The 13,512-nt window shown below is 41.0% G+C and overlaps 1 protein-coding gene across 10 annotated transcripts in view; it reads right to left on the bottom strand.

Annotated features, from left to right (window-relative positions):
- The window catches only part of ATP2B2 (ATPase plasma membrane Ca2+ transporting 2), a 432,200-nt gene extending 420,821 nt beyond the window's left edge, over positions 1 to 11,379 (bottom strand). For 4 of the 10 annotated variants that reach the window (XM_055709424.1, XM_055709434.1, XM_055709423.1 and 1 more), the window contains exon 1: positions 11,123 to 11,378. The gene's annotated coding sequence lies outside the window, so the exon portion shown is untranslated. Of the gene's footprint in view, positions 1 to 11,122 lie in introns of all 10 variants that reach the window. The other 6 variants (XM_055709429.1, XM_055709431.1, XM_055709433.1 and 3 more) reach the window with 3 other exon arrangements.
- Positions 11,380 to 13,512: the final 2,133 nt, after the last annotated feature.

Here is a 13,512-nt window from a genome sequence, read left to right as displayed (position 1 = left end):
AATTACTAAAACCAGCTATCAATAGTTAGGATCCCTGTAGAATAATTTCAAAAGTGACTAATATTTTGGAAAATTGAAATGATTAACTAGATTTCATTTTAAGAAAATAGGTGCTAAATATTTTCTGTGAAACCAAGCCTTTATAAGAGGTCATATGTAAGTACCTCAAAAGTTGAGAGTCAAAACGGTCTTTACAAGTATTTGAAAACTCCTTGACAGTGTGCTAGCTGGGGTACCTGGATTGAGAAGCCTATGCTTTGAATTCCTGAGTGCAGACTGCTTCTCTGACATCATGAGGAATATCCTCATTGTATTAGTTTTACTAAGAAATTGGAAATTCACCTTAGTAGATAATACAGGTCCTACTGTTATAAAGGCAGCAGCTGTCATCAAGTCTGACCAATTTGCAAACAACAAAAGGACATAATTTTTGGAATATCAGAATTCAGTTACCCTCTAATACTTTAATGTCCAATAGTTCTGCAAGTTAATTTGTAAGTGCACAATGTCAGAAATTTCATATGAAGTATTATGCCACAAAGGCTTACAGCATACCATTTTCCCGTAAAGAAAACTATCCTTCTCTCCAGGTCTGTCTGCATAGATACAGCCCCTAATTCCACAAAGCACTTAGGTCTGTTTAGATGTTTTATTTCAGCATAATTCAAATGCACATGTAAGTGCTTTGTTGAACAAGGAGGGATTAGGCATATGCTTAAGCACTTCACTGAACTGGGACCATGCTACTATTTATAGAAAGCTTTTTGTTCCAGTTGTATTGTTCAACACTTATAGTCATCCTATGGCTTTTCCTTCTGTATACCTTCCCCTCGCACAGCAAAGTTTCTAGGGCTACAGTTTTCTTCCAGAAGTCATAGGTTTCTAATCAGAATGAGTATCATAAGCCCCTCCAATCTCATATTTCTTTTACCATATTTACACAGAAATATGTCGTGTGTGTGTCCCCCAAAAAAAAAGAAAAAAAAAAAGAAAAAAATCAGATTGAATCATAGGAAAGTTATGAAGCCAGAAGTGATATATAATAACAGGTCAATAAAGCCTACACACACACACACACTGAAGAAAGCATTCACATAGGAACTAAACACTGACGTATGCACTCAGAAGTGTTCATTTCAACTTCTCTGAGTGTCCTTCAGTGTGCAATACTCTGTTCCACAGACAGAGAAATTCAGGCAGGGTCATGTCTGAAGCAGAATTTTATTCAACTTGAAAAGACATCCGTGTTGTATACCTATTGTAACAAAGAGGCAGAGTGCTAACAGGCACTGAGTGGTGTTGTGAGAAGACAAAAATACTTCCAAATGACTTCCAGTTAAACAACAGTACCCCTGTATCTTCATTTAGAAAAATGTCTTTCTCCATTGTAGAAGGATCTGGACATATCAGCTCATCTTTCAGTGTTAATGAACATACTTTCAAAAATCTTTGTTTTGATTAACGAATCTTTTTTTCACAGATTGACTTGATAACAAAAATTCCACATCTCCCTAAAAAATCTCTAAATATTTTATCTGGTTTATTAATAATACCAGTGATCCACTGTTGTTCTTTTATAAATTTTATGTCCCCCACAAATATATATATGGGGCTTCTATTTTTTTTTATTTATATACATATTACCCAAAGACAGTGCTGTGCTTCTGGGATGCTTGAAAATCTGGTTGGATAAAACTGTTAGATTTCATTGACATCCCTCTATTAAAACAGCTGTAAATGGCATGCTTCCATCCAAAGCAATATCAAATATAACACTATTCGGGAATTCAAACTGTTTAAGAGGAAAGGATTCATCTAGATACTTTTTGCAAATGGGAAGAGATAGCTAAGATGAAAGAGGAAAGGCAGACAGTAAAAGACGAAGAAAGAGAAGGAATGATGAAAGCAGCCAGCTCCTCAGTGGTGCGTAACAGCAAAGGCTGCAGCATCGGTCATGCCTGTGCTCTGGTGGAGGAGGCTGGGAGGGAAGGCAGGGCACTGCTGCTGCTCTGTTTGATGCAGAGCCCACGCTGCACAGCAGTAATAGCTGCTGCGTAACCCACCTCCCATTTTCCTTCCCCAGGAAATCCAACACGGAGCTTTTGCTGTGTAAAGCTGGCAGAGAGAAACTCATTTTGCCTGATTCTTCCTGCACCCAGGGGAACAGAACCTTATACGTCAAAGACGACTCCATCATCTGTTTCTCCTGTAACTCGTGACTTTCAATTCTGGCTACCAAGATGCACTGGAAGGGGTAAAATTAGCCCCCAAAAGCACATTATTTCATCAGAGCACCCTAACAACATAACCCAAAGGCACTAAAATCAATGACAAAATTTTCGTCATTTCCAGGAGGTACTGAATCAAACTCCAGTAATCTTCAGTTGAATTATAACGGTAACTTGTAAGTCATTATCATGGGAAGATCTCTATTAGTCACCAATTTAGAACACAATTTTCAGAAACATCCAACTTATAGATGCACAAATCCTATTAAAAAGCCAACAGGACAGGACTAAAAATTCCCTCTGGCCTCTATTCCTCCCCTTTTTAAAAATCCTGCCCTTAATACATTTAATATTTCTACGGCATTATCTTATCACTGATTTGACTATCAGGCCTTACATGTTACTTGGAAATGGTGTCTTGACAAGAATGCAACACTTGGTGCTAAGTTCACGAATGTGATACGCCCTCCTTGGAGGAGGGTGAAATTTTAACTGAAAGGGTATTCTGTTCTAGGCAGGTTCTTCTTGAAATGCACTGGTTCTCAGAATGATGCCTGCAAGAACATAAAAAACCCTGATGTTTTCACATAAAGAAGGGACTTGGTTGTGTATATGAGAACCTACAACACTTCTATTTAAGTGAGTGGCTTTAATATGCTGTTTGAATAACATTAGAAATACCTTGCAGATACAAACAGTGCTTTGCACTAACAATGGCATTTTCTAGCCAAAATTCTCGTTAGCTTTACAAGTAGTGATGAATTAACCCTTGAAACATGCAGGTTAGTTGCATACTGTAACAGTTTAATTATTAATCTGAAATAACAGCCCAGCAAAGGCAAGTAACTTGTATGAAGGCAGAAAATGTCGCCTAACAAAGCAAGTAAAAACACAGTCTTTGTTCCCCTATCCCATACCCTAGTCATCACATACATGCAATTTATTCATCTTTTCATGCTGCTTCCTTAAGGAGGAACTATGGTATATTATCAAGGTGGAGCTTTGCTAACAAGCTAAGGGTATGAACATGGAAGACATTGCTAATGCTGCAGTTGTATTTTATTCTGATTAATAGGAAAGCATTGGCAGAGATTTTAAGACCAGCAATACATTTCAAGTAAGCATGATCACAAGTCAAGAGAATTCACTAGCATATTGAAAGAAAAATGTGAAAGAAGGACCAAAAAAAGAAGTGGAATTCAAGACAGCAACTTCAGAAAACTCAGCCAAGTGATTTATAACATCTCCTGAAGAGATCATCAAGGAGTTCAGGAAAGCTGGTATTTATCAATAGAGCCTGTATAAAATAGTGCAACAGATTATCTCAGTGCAGAGGGAATACAGGAAGTGTTTTAGGAGACTATTCTGTTGCATCCAGAGTCTTTAAAGGCTTAGACTATCAGAACAGATTGTACAAAAGGTGAAACAAGCATTTAATGAAGAACAAGTAATAAAGAATGGCACAAACATCTCGGGTATGATCCAGATGAGCCAACACACAAAAGGATCAACAACTAACGAGGGACACAAAAAGGCAATAGGAAAAGGATCTATAAATACAGCAGAAGTAAGCAGGAGACAAAGATAAGCAGAGGTTCTAGGATTTAATGGGAAAGGAGAGAAAATAACAGATGGTTAAGAGAAAGCCAAAGCATTCAGTATCTCCTTCTTATTCTTTTAATGTCTCCATCTAAGGGATAATGAAAAGCAAAAAATTTTCTGAAGTGATTTTTATCAAGAAAACAGGCCTACAGGCCTGAAGAAAAAAGAATAGGCTGAAAGAAGCCAGACATACTCAGTTTGATAGAGAATGATGAAGTTCACTGCAGAGTACTTTAGGAATTACCTAAAGCAGTCCCCAAACATTAGCTATTATATTCAATAATGCACAAAGGAAGCGTAAAGTGCTCAAAGGACTGCGGAGAGACAAAAACAGTACACCACTTCAAAAAGGAGAAGTGAGTCTAACTCAAGAAACTGCAAACAAATCCACCTCCCTTTTATACCAAGGAAGATGCTGAAACATGTCAAATCATCACATAAGCACCTGAAGGATTAAGTGCCTGAAAATAATCAAAACATCAAACCAATGAAATTTCCATTTTGATATGGTAAACAGCCTACTAAAGAAGAAAAACCCAGTGATAGGCAATTTATACTGGCTATAGTAAGGCTTTCAGTAACTGTCCAACATAGTATTTTCATGGGACAGTAAGGACTGATATGAAAACACAGCTTGGCAGAGGACTGATACAAAATTGCAGCTTAGTGGGTACACAGATTCTTGAAAAACAAAAACAAACTGCCACACAAATTAGAAGTGATTACTAAAACTCACTGTCAACAGAATTAAATTTCACGTGGTACACTGCAAGAATACATCTCTCAGCTGGCTGTATACATTAAACAATTTCAGCAGAAAAAAAACCTTTGAGAAGTAAGCAGGTAGGGTTCATATCACTTTCAGTCCCCAAGCAGACAAGATCAAAATTCAGAATAAAACTTAATATATTGAAGAACCTATTGAAAAGTAAACTGTAAGCAGAGCAAGTGCAAATTTAGAAATCAAGCTAAAATACAAAACAGAGATAAACTGAGTTCTGCTGGAAGGGATCTGGAAGCCATTATAGACTATAAGTAACAAATACTATAATGGTGTTTTTGAAAAAGGCTTATGTCATGCCAGGAGTACCACACGTAAAGTAACCCTTCCATCTTTCTCTCCTGTCCACAAACTTGCAAAACCTAAGTCAAAAAAAGGAAAGAAGGGGGGAAAAATCACAAGAAAATTCCCAGTAAATGTAACTTTATCTTGTCATCTTATTTAGCTAGGGAGCAATAAATGTTAGCAGCGCCAAGAAAAAATATGATAGGAACACTGTTGGGTCACACAAAAAGCAACATAATACTGTATCTTCTGGAGGAAACAAACCTATTAAAACCAACCCTCACAGACTATAATGGCATTTTCTTGTTCCTATTGCTCTCAAATTCTTTAGCACTTGACGCAGAATCAGCTGGGCTACAGTGTGTAACACGTTACTTTTTCAGAGTATTTAACCTTTCAAGAATAATCATTCTATCTCTTCTGGAATGATTCTTGTGTCATTCGCATGTTTAACCAAAAATGGGCCTAGCTTTTGTCAGGGCTTTTGGACACTTGGTATTTACATAATTTAAAAAAAACCCACAATATTATGGAATAGATCTTCTCCAGATAAAATTTTGACTTGTAATTAATTTCCATTATCCATAGGCCAAAACCCGTGCCAGTCTTCTATCTTCAGTTGACAAAGACTGATTTAAAGCTAGTAAAACACTTCACACATTAGAAAAATGCTGATGAACTTGTAGATGTTGTGGAATAAAGCAGTGGATTAAAACTGCATTTGAACTTAAGCCTATAAATTCAATGCAACAAAGCAGTTGTATATACACCTAATATTGCCAATTAGTTTTTCATGTGTAAATTTATTCTCAGAACTACCATTTTGCTTTTACTGTGACTGTAGGCCAATACCTAAAACAGCACAGATCAATTTCCTAAGATGACATAGAAGAAAAATCCTAATTTTTTTGGAATAAACTGAGTTTACCTTAAGGTAATTGCTACGAACAGAACTGCTAAGAAATCTGATGACAGCAAAGAACGTTCTTCTTCTCTTGTTTATCATAGATATCCTCATTTAATACTGCTGTTTAAAAGCATTTTGAGACACTTATTCAAATACTTCCTAGGAACTCATCAATCTACTGGGAGTTTCCAGTTTTGGTTGCAGAAAACATTCCCTGAGAAAAAAATTCCTGTTATTTCAATCCTCTTAAACATCATTAGCCAGTTTAAATAATAATAATGATATTACAAAAAGGTTTAAAATACCAATAAAACAACTGAAAAAAAAACCCCAACCCTGAAATGCTAAATAGTCTAATATATGGGGCTATTTTGTATGTTCTCCTGAATGCAATCACACCTTCCATGATGGAAGATTTCCCACTATGAAGAACTGCTATTCAATAAGCAGGATAGAATACATATGATCAGCAAATACATTCAAGGTGACACTGTGACTTTTGCACAGTAAAGCTATCCAGATGCTTGGAAAGCATCTCCTGCTCACAATGAGATATCAAAAGGAATATGCTATGTGTTAGCCTCACTGTTAATCACTGAGAAAAAGCTCCTATTCATCAGAAAAATCCTGAATATGAAAGCATTTTAAGAAGAGATGCATGTAATATGAAGTAGACAATCAGCAACTGCAATATTTTTAAGCAATCTTCATTCCTGCTGGACAATTATAGACATTTTTAGACATACTTTTCACAAAGTTCAATATAAGTTATTTTAGGCATGTTAATAAATAAATCAGGGTAAAAGTAATTCCCCAAACATTATGGAATTAATGACTTATTAATCTTAGAAATATAAATGCTGACTAGAGACAGCTTCACTATTCTGGGCTTAATACCACACAAAGTTTTTCAAAACTTGAAATGCACATCCAAGTTCAAAGTGCTGCAAAGCTTGGTGGTTGTGAGAGGGAAAGGTAATTCAAGTCTTGCAGCTCTAAATCCTGTCCCTTCAACAATTAAAATCAATCCTTCCTCGATGAATTTGCAAACCCACATGATGGTTTCCATATATACATATAATGTATATACATAATAAGACTGCTACATGCAGGCAGGACAAAGTACCTCCTTCACAAGAAGCATCAAGGAGAGAAAGCAGTTTTGGTTCTGAGAAAGCCAGTGCTATTATCTCCTAAAGGTGTTCCACTATACAATGAATAATTTCATAGCACAAACAAAGATTCCTGTATCATGACAACTGTACTATACAGTACTCAGCATCACTGTTCCTGCTCTTTCGCAGACATTCAGAAATGCACCACAATGTTGCCTTCACAAGTATAAGGCATTCCAAATATGGCAGCTTCTGGAAGCTGAACAGTTCTTGGGATGCGTTGCCTTGAAACAGGAGCGATGGGAAGACTGCAAAATGTGCTAGCAATGCAAGGGCTTTAGATCAGAGGAGAGAAATAGCCAAAAGCAGATAAATAAGCTTCCACAAGAGAATTGCTATTGAAATTATGAGGGCACTGACCTGAGCATTCAGACTGAAGAAACTCAGGCCCGTCCAAAATCATGTCTTTCTCTGCACACTTAAAGGTATTCAGTGAGCCCTCCAAAACACACTTCCTATTGTACATGCTAAATATGTAGCAACTTCTGTCTCCGAGAAACATTCAAAGCCTTCTTGGTTTACATTCCAGTGTGTGGAGGGCATCCCTGTAGCACAGCAGCTACTTTATTTATATGTTACAAAATATTCCAGAATTCTGAACGTAAGGTTCCAAATATGTGAAAACAAAGCCTTTTACACAATGACCTTTAGATATAAGTCCATGCTGATGCCTACAGAGTGACCCAGGAAAATGCCAGTTAACACATCACTTACGGTATGCAATATTATATCAAATAAACGTGAAAGAGTTGGTCACACCTTTGAAATGGAAGTCTGAAATATTTCACTACTAAATAACTCCATTTATGAAAGATGAAACTTTTTTCAGAGCAGGCTTTGGCAAAAAATAAGCTTTTCTGATTTAACTGATAACTTCATAGCATGAATATACTGAGACCAACATGCATCTCAGTCACTATGACATGCATTACTGTCATGTCTATTATCCTATTACATGTAAACATTATTTGTCCATGCTCACTTTGCCTTTCTCAAAGATTTTAGACTTTTTCTTTTCAGATAATTAAAACTATTTTATCCTTTTGCATTTGCCACTCCTATTCTTAAAATAATCCACACTTACACTTATCTTTACTTAGGTTTTATGTATTTTTTCTTCCAAAGGACAACTTACGTTCCACTTTGAACTTTGTGGATTGCAAACATTTATTGCACAGTATACATTATATGTAAAGCTTTGTTTTCAAAGAGAATTCTTAAGTATATCTGACACATGCATTCCAATGGTAAGCTTCATCAGAAGTCTGAATTTTGTTCAAATGTTTATTTGAAGAGATTTCAGCAGCCACACAGTTTTGTTTAACTTAAACATTTTTCCCCGTCCCTAATTATCTCTTCCACTATCATCTCCCATCAGACTAACTAAAATAATCACTTAACTCTTGTATAATTACTCTGCTTTTTCCTCACGATCAACACAGATTATTTTTTCCCAATTGCAGTCATCATCATCCTGCACCTATTCTGAAGTTACAATACAAATTTTATATATACAAATAGTATTTTGAGCATCATAATTTTCTCTTTAACCTCACTTGCTTTTTAAACTGCCTATTATAAATTTTGGACAAATAATTAGAATATGCAGGTTTTGTTGGTGTAGATAAACTCTAAGGTAGCACTAAGGCGATTATCTATATGCACACAAATACTTCCTAGCCATGCCACTGGTTACTGTGGTAAGTGATCTGCAGCACTTTATTCTTAGCTAACAAAGGACAAGGAACCAGACAAATGCACCAGGTTTCACTCAACTATCTACAAAGAGGTAGCTAATGCTATCTGAGGTGCCCTGTTGTGTCTGATACACAACACGGGCCATAGCAGAGAATCACAGCCCTCTGAAGCCGTGCAAAAGGGCAGGAAGGGTAAGTACTGGGAGGCATCTCAAATGACACCAAACACCTATTTGAGGGAAAACCAAACCAAACCCACTGGCTATTATAATGGTCCATTCACTCTTCTCATTACACTCCAAAATAAATCCTATTGAGGTGACGACATTATAGGACAACATATAAGTACATCCATTATCTCCCCATGGAACTGGTCAAAAATAATAAAAATTTACTTCACATCATCAGGAAATAGGCAACTGAATGGTTAAAAGGTATGGTTTGGATAGTGACATGCAAGAAATTTGGATCAATATCACACTCAGTAGCCTAGATAGTCAAGAGGTTGTGGTCCGGGATTTATAACGTGAGCAAAGGACAATACTAGTAACTACATCAAACACAAATTAAAGGTAATATAATACCCTGCATTCATTCCATTAAATGTTAAAAGTGAAAATTTTAAAATTGACACTAAACTGAACATTTAATACATATTCTTTTGCTTTAGGAAGAACTTACAGCAGTACTCACTTTGAAAATGGAGCTCGACATGAGATCCTAAAGTCATTAAAAAGAATACTGAACTAGTTTATTAGCAAGATTCATAGATATGGACAAGCAAGCGCTTCTTCACATAGAAGTTACAAAAATGTTGACTCCTATTTGAGTACCACATGAAAATTAGTCATGTGCAGATGATGAACGGACAGAATCAAAAATGAAGTGCTACTTGTGAGCACGACCGCATGCATGCAGTCCCACTCGGTTTCAAAGTACTGCTTACGTAACTAAGGGCTTGCAGCACCTACCACCAATGTATCGGTATTCTTTCAAAGATTTATTTTTACTGTTTGGGAATTGAGTTACAGCAGTGTCAACTTTCACACTGTTTATAAACTTAGATTTTAGTTTATCACAGCAGCAGCAAAGTCCCACTCTACACCATTGCTTTCAGCTTGCCCAGCTTCCCAGCACCTTATCTTGGTATCCGTGCTTCTCAAATATCACTTTACTACAAAATACACTAAGTAAAAAGACAGTAAAGAAAGTATTACCACAGGATTAGGTTGTGTTGGTGTAACGTGATAAAAGAGCACAACAATAAGAAGCAAAAAAGATCAGCAAGAGATACACAGAAAGAAGTAAACTTTTTAACAGTTTAATTAAACAAGAGAGGTTTCCTCCACCTACAACAGGCCTTTCAAAGATACCTAACAGAAAACAGTGCTCCTTTCACATTTCTAGTACAGTCTCTAGGTCAACATTGTAGAAGAATCCGTTACGTTCGGTGGCGACAGGAAAGCACATCTTGACATCTGTGCCAAGGCGATGGCAACGGGGACTGCAGCGGGCACCTCGGCCGGCACCGGGGGCACCTCGGCGGCTGCGTTACCGGGCGACCGACGGAATGTCACCTCCCGCCGCGGATTTTCTCGGGCTCCAAGGTGCTCTTAACACTTCACTGGAGTACCGCGAGGCTTTGGAAACGACTGCTTGTAACACATACTTAAATCCCTCAGTGGAAAAAAAAGGAAAAAAGCCGAGCCCCGCCGCACTAGGGCCCAGCTGAAGGCGCAGGGGCTGGGCGAGCTCCCCCGCCCGAGGACGCGGCGGCGACGGGGCTGAGGGGCTTCTGCTTCCACCAGCTCATCTCACACAGCCCAGCCGAGGGGCCAGGGCTGCGGGGCGTAAGCCTCCTGCTAACTCTCTCGAACAAGTATTGCCAAGAAGAGCGTCACCTTGTGAAAATTGGCGCCCAGAGCCGGTTCCCGGGGTTGCTCGGGCTCCCGCGGGGCCCGGGGACCGCTGTGCTTCGGCCGGGTCAGCGCGGGCTTCGCCGCCGCCACCGGCGCCCTACCTCCGGGCTTCCCCAGCAGGGCACGGGAGAGCGCGGTCCCCGGCGCCTCCTGCGCGCTCCTGTCCCTATCACTAAAGAAACCGCCGGGCTTGAGACAGACCGAGACCGAAGGGCTGTGCGAGGCGGTTTTCCCCCGCGGCGGCGCAGCCCTCCCGTCCCGCAGAGCGAGCCCTCGGCACCGCCGTCACCGTTCACCGCCCGAAAACATCCTTCAGCCGCATCCCGCTGCATCCGGCATCCCGGCGGGGCGGGCTCGGCCCCGGCGGGCTCCCGCCACCGCCACCCCAGGCAGCGCCCCCCTGCCACCCCCCGCGCCTCAAGGTCACCTCAGCGCAGGGCAGACCCCGGGCACCGCTCCCCACCACCGCCCCCCCCCCCACCCCACCCGCGCCGGCGGAGCAGGGCCGCGCCGCGCTCCCGCTCCTACCTGAGGCGGCGAGCGGAGCCGAGCGGAGCGGAGCCGCCGGGAGCGCGGAGGCGGCCGCTGTCCCCTCACCGGCGGCGCCCGGGGAGTCGGGACGCGCACGGCGCCTCCCTCCTGCGCCGGGCCGCTGCGCTGCGGTGGGCGGCGGCGACGCTCCGTCAGACTTAGCGGGCCGCGGCGAGCGGGGAAGCCCTGGGCGGGGGGGGAGGCGGGCAGCGCCTCTCCCCTCCCCACCGAGGTGCCGGCCCCAGCGGAGCCTCGCCTCCCCCGGCAGGGCTGGGGCTCCCCTCAGCGGGGAGAGGCCGGCGCCGCGGCCAGCTGCGCCGAGCGCCAGGGAGCGCGCAGCGGCGCGGAGCAGGGGGCGCCCCTCCGCGCTTCGGCCCTGGCTTCCCGCCCGCGGCACTCCTCAGGGCCGAGGGTCCCGCGGAGGGGGTCCGGGCCGCGGCGGGGTTGGAGGGCTGGGGAAGGGGCAGGGGGAGCCCAGTGCTCCCAGCTTTATACTGGTAACTTACGACGTTGGGATGCGCCTCTCGCGCTCGCAAGATGTCGGGGCGCGGGCGGGAAGCGCGCGGAGCCGCCGCGCAGGTGAGGGCGGCCCGGCCCCGCCTCAGCGAGCGGGGAGCTCATCGCGGCTGGCAAGAGCGAAGGTGTCCCGCCACCGCCTTTGTTTTCCTTCTCACAGTTTTCAGTCAGGATTCTGCAAAACCACGAGGGGAAAGCCTGACCCCGATTCTGAGAGATGGAGAGTCTTGCCCTGGGACACAGGACTTGTGGAAAAATGTATGTATATTTTCACTTTATGAAGGACATACAAGGTACAGATGGCGTGTGTTACGTAGACTGAGGAACTAACACTCCTGTATTAGAAAACTAGTGAAAAACACCCTCACAACATAGATTTGAAGCAACTTTTCCTCACAACATTGCCCAAAAGAGGATAGCATCTTTGAAACATGGCTGGAGTGGTTAATGTTGGGTATTTAACCATACCTTCCTAGTTTTACACATGGGCTTAAATTAGATTCCGTAACAGTTCTGTTCTGCCACATAATCTTTCCACCACGAGAGTTAAAACCAGTTACGGAATGTCTCCAAAGCTGAACTAAAATAGAATGAATTTTATATTTGGTCAATGGGATGGATTTTTGTATCGGGTAAAGGATTCATATACATCCCACAACATCTGTAGACCGCTACAGCAAACACTAGTGTTTTACTTGGAAAACTGGAATTTTTATTGGTGAATTGCACTGGCCAGCCCTGGTTATTTGAGAGATGATGCAGTTAATTACATTCTGATTACTATCTCTGCTTCTTCCTTAACACCATTTAGATTCCAGTCTTAACCTTATCTCAGTAAGGACTTAATGAAAGTAGGACAGCCAACATAACAAAAGTACAAATCCCTCCCCCTTTTAAAACTATTTCTAACTTACTTAAAACCAGGAGCTGTGACCGTATTTTTTTATTGCTTTCAGACAAGCTTGTTAGTAAAATAGACTTGTAGTTGTCACCAAGTGCACTTACTAACTTTGGAAAAAATTAGAAACCTGTAAATATTCTGCAAATATCTAGATTAGTTTTCTCATTTGATCTTAAAGCACATGCTTACTGTCAACTGAGAATCAACATTTCTGGTGCTTTCCTCTGCTACATCTCTCTGGGTCATGATGAAGATCAAACAAACTGAGAAAAACTAATCAAGAATAGCAACATTTCTGTTTTGACAATGCTTAGAAAGATGGCAGCGAAAGCTGAATGAAATGTTTACAAAAATAATCATGCAAACATTAGGTAAATGTGGTGCTATTTTCAGCTTGTGCTTATTAATCATTTAAAGCAGATGATTGGAGTACTATTTGAAAAGCATTAGATGTGTATTCTTGCTAGCTGCATGGGAACACATTTGGCTGATAATCCTGTGCTGCATAAAGACATTAGATTCTACAGACTGTTCTCACAAAAAATACTAAATTCACACACAACCACACCTTTTAAATACTATAAGGATCACAATGCAGAGCTCAGGATTAACAGATTACACAGAAGGACAGTCTCTGAGCATATGATTCATCACATCATAACATCCACAGCTGGTCAACTACTGCAGCTGGGACTAATAACATCAGAGCACTACAAGCAAATTATTACTTTCCTTGCCTTATCTTCATCTTAAGGTATTTAGCCCCTACAACTGATTTTTAAAATCATGGTGAAGTAGCAGAATTGCGTGGCTGTTATCACTAGTGATAACTAATAAATGACAGGGTAGCTTTCTTCATTTTAGTACTTCTGCTTACAAAAATATTTTCCCATGCAAACAGTCATACATAATTTCTTAAGTTTTAGAAGCTATTTCATATTTTTATAGAGAGTACGTGACAGAGGTCTCA

This window comes from Falco cherrug, chromosome 4 (genome assembly GCF_023634085.1).
Source record: "Falco cherrug isolate bFalChe1 chromosome 4, bFalChe1.pri, whole genome shotgun sequence".
In the NCBI taxonomy this organism is placed as follows: Eukaryota; Metazoa; Chordata; class Aves; order Falconiformes; family Falconidae; genus Falco; species Falco cherrug.
The sequence above is the reverse complement of the archived record's forward strand: the minus strand, read 5'-3'. Positions and strand labels throughout refer to the sequence as shown.